This window comes from Mirounga leonina, unplaced genomic scaffold (genome assembly GCF_011800145.1).
Source record: "Mirounga leonina isolate KUSES-001 unplaced genomic scaffold, KU_Mleo_1.0 Mir_488, whole genome shotgun sequence".
Taxonomy (NCBI): domain Eukaryota; kingdom Metazoa; phylum Chordata; class Mammalia; order Carnivora; family Phocidae; genus Mirounga; species Mirounga leonina.
In genome coordinates, this window is record NW_023270777.1 from 7,618,378 (window position 1) to 7,625,712 (window position 7,335).

A 7,335-nucleotide genomic window follows, 5' to 3' on the forward strand; every position below is an offset into this window, starting at 1 on the left:
CTTCCTAAAACAAATTTGATTACATTGCTCTGCTATTTAGAACCCTTCAACAGCTCTTCACTGCTGTAAGGATAAAATCCAAACTGTTAGACATGGAAAGCCCTTCAAGATTTGGACCCTTCCGGGCGCCTGGGTGGCTCAGTTGGTTGGGCGACTGCCTTCGGCTCAGGTCATGATCCTGGAGTCCCGGGATCAAGTCCCGCATCGGGCTCCCTGCTCGGCAGGGGGTCTGCTTCTCCCTCTGCCCTCCCCCCTCTCATGTGCTCTCTCTCATTCTCTCTCTCTCAAATAAATAAATAAAATCTTTTAAAAAAAATAAAAAAAAAAAAGATTTGGACCCTTCCTTCCTTTCAAGACTCACTTCTCCCCTACCTCCTCTACTACCCCTCCCACTACACCCCTGTCATCGAGGGCTCCTTCTGAATCTCTAGATATGCCTCCAGGCTCTCCTCCCTCTTCTTGCTGCCCTCACATCCTGTTCCCTTCACCTGCTTAAACCCTACTTGTGTTTGGAGTTCTGCTGTGATTTTCCTCCCGTTCCCTTGGCTGTAATCCCCCTCCTTGTGGATGGGGTTGTGGTTCCTCCTCTATGTTCTCATAGCCCCCAGATTCAGCCCTAACAGCACTGTTTGTATCTCTCACTACCCAGAAATCTCCCTAAGAGTATGTCTTGACGCTTTCATGAGCTCAGGACAAATGCCTAGGCACTTCATTGGCTAAATTGATAAAGGAGTAAAGGAATAAATGAACGAATCAATCAATGGATGAGTGAAAACTTCGCATGCGAATGATCTAAGCACACCAAAGGCAAGCTAGATAATTCTGATTTTTCAAAAATTCCCACCCTTTAGCCTTCTAATATAAACTACTCAGATTCGGGACGCCTGGGTGGCTCAGTCGGTTAAGCCTCTGCCTTCGGCTCAGGTCATGATCCCAGGGTCCTGGGATCGAGTCCCACATCGGGCTCCTTGCTCAGCAAGGAGCCTGCTTCTCCCTCTGCCTGCCTCTGTCTCTCTCTCTCTCTGATAAATAAATAAAATCTTAAAAAAAAAAAAAGGGGCGCCTGGGTGGCTCAGATGGTTAAGCGTCTGCCTTCAGCTCAGGTCATGATCCCGGGGTCCTGGGATCGAGCCCCACATCGGGCTCCTGGCTCGGCCGGGAGTCTGCTTCTCCCTCTCCCTCTGCCTCTCCCACTGCTCATGCTCTCTCTCTCTCTCTGTATCTCTGTGTCTCAAATGAATAAATAAAATCTTTAAAAATAAATAAATAAATAAATAAATAAATAAACAAACAAACTACTCAGATTCATCCAAAAGCAAGCCATTATTCCCTTTATCTTGCACTGTAGGACTTTTTTAATGTAGCAAAGGAAAATTATCTTCAAAGCATTTCCCAGATAAATGATGAAGTTAGAACAAAGGGCATAGAATTTTATGATAAAGCTATTAGTTAACGTGTTCCTAGTATCTGATAACTCTCCTATGGGTACAGGAGATTATGAATTTTGAGGACACTTTGGAAACAATCTCAGTTTAAAAAGATCAGGTGCAATATTAAATTATTTTCTTTCAAAATACCAAAAGTGTGCAATATTCTGCTCTTAGGAGGCTATTCCCATTAAGGTGACATTTCTGTGGCTATATTTCTGTGGCTATTTACAATGCATTTCTGTCTATAAAAGAAAATACTGTGGCTCTTTTTTAAAACTAGTAGTATACATAAAAGATTTTTTAGTTTTAAAAGAAATGTCCCTATTTCTAATGATGTACTCCCTCTTAATAGGCTCAGATCCTCTTTTGACTTGTCAATAATGCCACTATGAAATTCTGGTTCTTTGGTGACTGTCCTAGAGTGAGGGTCCTTCCACTACGGCGCTCAGCACGGAGTCTGCTTCTCCTCCCTCTGCTCCTACTCTCTCTCTCCTGCGGCCTCTCTAGGGCTCAAGGAAATATAAAAGAGAGACCGCCAAAGCCTGCAAGTTTAGAAAATGCTATTGCCTTTATAATGGCCACTGTCATCCTAGAAGATGAGGTGATCTCTCAAACCCAGTTCCAAGGGATAAACATTGATAGTTTATAAAGGTTATTATGTCCCTCTTTGCTCACCCCCCCCTTTACCATCACAATGCATATTCCATAAGAACATGATGAGGACTAGGAGAAGCAAACCTGCAAATTCCCTCATTGAGTTCCAGTTCCAAATACTGTATCCCAATAGTATTTGTTTTTTAGCAAAAATATATATTTTTTTTATAATTGACAGTTCCGCAAGTGAAAACCGTACGTTTTTACACATACAATTTCATTGGGTTAAATGTGCCCACACCTACAGAACTTTGACACAGCGAGCACCAGGAACCATGCAAGCAGCAGGAAATGCAAGCACTAAAACGCATTTATTAATTGAATAAGGCCTTGCTCAGCTAGGCAACTTGTATAGAGATATGTCCATATAGACATTAAAAGTTCTTCTAGACTCAACAGCAGTTTAAAAAAAAAAAAAAGAAAGAAAAAAAGAAAAACATTACCTGTCTCATTTTATTTAAACTGACTGGACAATATCATTTTCTGTTTAATTTCAGTGGGAGATGATGTCAGAAGTCCTCATTGCGTGCTGGCCAATCAGCACTTGAAAAGCACCTTCTAGGTGATGTTCCAGAATTTTAGTTTGAGCAAAAAAGCAAGAATAGCCATAAACATCCAAGCATCTGTGGGAAAAGATTAGCAGAAAATAGGAGGTAAAACAGGTTTGCTCTCATTAATCAGTCACAACCAAAAAACAGCAGAGCTGTGAAAAGCATCCTAAAAGATGAGCTGAATTGGAGGTCCCTGGGTGGCTCAGTCAGTTAAGTGCCTGACTCTTGGTTTTGGCTCAGGTCCTGATCTCAGGGTCCTGGGATCAAGCCCCGAGTCAGGCTTCAGCACTCAGCACGGAGTCTGCTTCTCCTTCTCCTTCTGCTCCTACTCTTTCTCTCTCACTCTTAGAAATAGATAAAATCTTAAAAAAGAAAAAAAAAGGATGAGTGGAATTGAACTCTTAGTTCAGTTATTCTCATTGTATTTAAGGTAATAAATTTATCTCTAAGTACAGCTTAATCCACATCTGATTAATTGTGATATATAATCTCAAAATTGCTAGTATTTTCTAAGCAGCCCGAAATTGCTGTTTTGATTTCTTCTTTGTCGCAGGTTATTCAAGAAAATTTTAAATTGCCAAGAAGTTTTATTTCTTGTGTGTTTATGCTTGTGCTAAAACTTTTAAGTTTTCTTGCATTTGGGGCCTGTATAATTCCTATGATTTAGGATTTATTGGAAAGTTTGTGGCTTCTAATATGATCAGTATTTGTAAATATTTCCTGATATAGTGTGTAGTCTCTTTAAAGATTTGTTCTTTTTGTTTACACTGCTTCTTGATCACAGTAACAATGATTACTTAAACATCAACTTTTTTTTATGTTTTCATTATACATCACCATTTTTTCATGCAATATTCTCTTATTCTTGAAGTCTTCGTTGTAATTTATTTCCAGTGAGCAGGACATTTTCAGGTCATTTTTTTTTTCAGGACAGGCATAACATGAGGTGTATTTTATGAGTCCCCAAATATATCTAAGAATGCCTCTGTGGCATTTGCACATAAAACTATACTGGCTTGGGGTGCCTGGGTGGCACAGTCAGTTAAACGTCTGACTCTTGGTTTCAGCTCAGGTCGTGATCTCAGGGTTGTGGGATCAAGCCCCACCTTGGGCTCTGTGCTCAGTGTGGAGTCTGCTTGAGAGTCTCTCTCTCCCTCTGCCCCTTCCCCTGCTCATGCTCTCTCTCTCTATCTCTCTCAAATAAATAAATAAATCTTAAAAAAAAAAACAAAACCATACTGGCTTGATATAAAATACTTAGGTTACCTTTTTTCCCCTGCAGAATTATATTTTAATCTTCATTTTCTTCTGGTATTTATTTTTGCAGGGAAGAAAAAATGATCCCTAATTTTTTCCCATTACATTTAAATTCCTTGAAATTAAAAAACTTTAATTCAGATAACCTAGGTCTCTTTGCACCAAATTTGCCTGACGTTAATTTTGTCCTTTCATTTAAATATCTAAATCTTTTTCTGGTTTTGAAAAAAATCATGCATAATTTTTCATTATTGCTTCTTTTTGCCTGCTTTGTTCTTTCTTACCAGAAGTACTTTTGTGTATATATGAAATTTCTTGATTTTCTCTTCAGAGCATCTCTCTTCTATAACTCTTCATATATTGCTAAAATTAATAGACTTTTTAAAGCAGTTTTAGGTTTTCAGGAAAAAAACTGAGAGAAAAAGAATCTTGAGTTGGGATGCTTATTTCTTACAATCTGTGAGCCCAAATCAATACATTATTACTAACTTAAGTCTATAGTTTACATTAGGGTTCACTCTTGTTGTACTGCATTCTATAGGATTTTTTTTTTAAAGATTTTATTTATTTACTTGAGAGAGCGAGCACGAGAGAGAGAGAGCACAAGCGGGGTGGGGGGAAAGGCAGATAGGGAGGGAGAAGCAGGCTCCCCCTGAGCAGATGCTTAACTGACTGAGCCACCTAGATGCCCCTACATTCTATGGGCTTTTGATAAATACATAATGGCACGCATTCACCCATACAGTGAATTGCAGAATAATAATTTCACTTCCCTAAAAATCTCCCGTACTCTACTTATTCATCCCTCCCTCAAACGCCCCTAACCCCTGGCAATTCCTGAATTTTTAACTGTCTCCATAGTTTTAGCTTCCCCACAATGTCATATCATAAAGTATGTTGCCCCTTCAGATTGGCTTCTTTCCCTTAGCAATGTGCTTTTAAGTTTCCTCTATGTCTTTTCATGGCTTGACAGCTCTTTATTATTTTTTTTATTGCTTAGTAATATTCTTTGTCCAGATGGACCACAGTTTGTTTATCCATTCACCTACTGAAGGACATCTTGGTCGCCTCCAAGACTTGGCAGTTACGAATAAAGCTTCTCCTAACATCTGCGTGCAGGTGTTTATGGGAACATAAGTTTTCAGCTCATTTGTGTAAATACCAAGGAGCACAATTGCTGGATCATCTGGTAAGAATGTATTTGCTTCTGTAAGGAACTGCCAAGCTGTCTTTTATTTTTTTTATATTTTATTTTTTTTTTTAAGATTTTTTATTTATTTATTTGACAGAGAGAGACATAGTGAGAGCAGGAACACAAGCAGGGGGAGTGGGAGAGGGAGAAGCAGGCTTCCTGCTGAGCAGGGAGCCCGATGTGGGACTCGATCCCAGGACGCTGGGATCATGACCTGAGCCGAAGGCAGACGCTTAACGACTGAGCCACCCAGGCGCCCGCCAAGCTGTCTTTTAAAGTAGTTGTATCATTTTGCATTTTCACCAGCAATGAGTAAGAGCTCCCAATCTTCCACATTGTCACCAGAATTTTATGCTACCAGTATACTGAATTTTGGCTATTCTGAAAGGTGGGTAGTGGGATCTCATCGTTTTATTTACATGTCCCCACTCACATATGGTGTGGCACATCTTTTCATAAATTGATTTGCCACCTGTGTATCTTCTTTGCTGAGGGATCTGTTCATATCTTTGGCTCATTTTTAATGGGTTGTTTTCTTTTTTTTTTTCAAGATTTTATTTTAGAGAGAAAGAGAGCACGAGCAGGGGGAGGGGCAGAGGGAGAGAGAGAGAGAATCTTAAGCAGACTCTGCACTGAGCATGGAGCCTGATGCAGGGCTTGATCCCACAACCCTGAGATCATGACCTGAGCTGAAATCAAGGGTCGGTTGCTTAACCAACTGAGCCACCCAGGCGCCCCTTAATGGGTTGTTTCCTTATTTTTCAGTTTTAAGAGTTCTTTTTGAATCTTGAACACCAGTCCTTTAACTGATACATGTTTTGCAAAGATTTCCTCCCAGTCTGGGGCTGGTCTTCTCATGCTCTTCACTGTGTCTTTTTTGTAAAGCAGAACTTCCTAAATGGTGTTATATCCAAAGAAGTCATCACCAAATGCAAGGTGGCCTAGGCTTTCTCCTCTGTGTCTTCTAGGAGTTTTACAGTTGGGCATTTTTTGTGTAGATCTATGCTCTATTTCAAGTTAATTTTTGTGAAAGGGGTAAAGTCTGTGTCTAGATTCATTTCTTTTGCGTATGGACGTCCAATTGTGATAGCACCATTTCTTATATATTTTTTTCAGAAAATCTTCATTTTTTTCTGTCTATGAGTTCTCAGAGAACTTGAACTTTTCCCCTAAGTCACTTATTTCATTTTCTGTACTCTCCAGTCTCCCGTTCCCTGTTTCTATTGACGTTTAGTAATCATTTTTAGTTCACTTTTTACTTTTTATCTGATTCTTTCCTCATGTCAGATTGTTTTTGGTAAATGAGCAATGACCTCTCCAGTTTTCTTGGAGAATATGGACTACAGATTTTTTTAAACTTAAATATATATAAGTTGGGGAAGGATGCATCCTGCTGAGGGTCTGCTTACATCTGTCATATTGCCATATATAGTCACTAATAGCTAAATATAGGATAGCGTTCAAAAGCATTCCAGTTTGGACAATAAATTATACGGTCGCTCTCCATGCAAAACTTAGTTATGCTTCCCTACAGTTCTGCTGAGCCTTGTTTTCACTATGTGCTTCTTCAGCCTTTTTTCACTTTATGCTTCTTTCATTATAGCTAAAAGACATTAATTGTCGTCCTTTATTATTTTACCCTGTGCACACAAGTCAATCCACATGAGACATCATTTAACCCTCCCCCAAATCCCGCAAGTCAGAACTACCCTCCCCATTTTACTGATGGGGAAATTGATACCCGGGGACAGGGCCTGAGGGCAGGGCAGAGCTCCATGCTTTTCTTAACTTTCCCTACTAGGAAAAAGCCTACGGACAGGAGGTAGGAGAGGGTTGTTGCTATATTTGTTGGCTTATTTTAGAGAGAGAAAGTGGGGGAGCCCTTTGACCCAGGCTGGTATCTGGCAAAGGTGACACTTTCTTGAGGCTCCCTGGAGGCATCTTTTCTTGTGTGGAATATCTGCTGTGGGACTAGACATGGATAATGAGCAAGAGCTGAGTCAGACTTCTTCTAAGAGGCTGAGGATGACTCCTTTTGCAGATTGGCTGAGCCAGAAAGGTTTGCAAAATGCACCCCTGGTCTGCAGTCCTGACTTTGAGAGCTAGCTATATGGCCTTTGTCAGGCTTATGACGTAGTGCAGGATGAATACAAAGGCCAAAAACTTGACCAAGGCAGGTGGACTGACAACAATGGCCCAGACGTATTAAACATTCAATAGACTGAGAGGCTGGACACAATGACCACCCCTG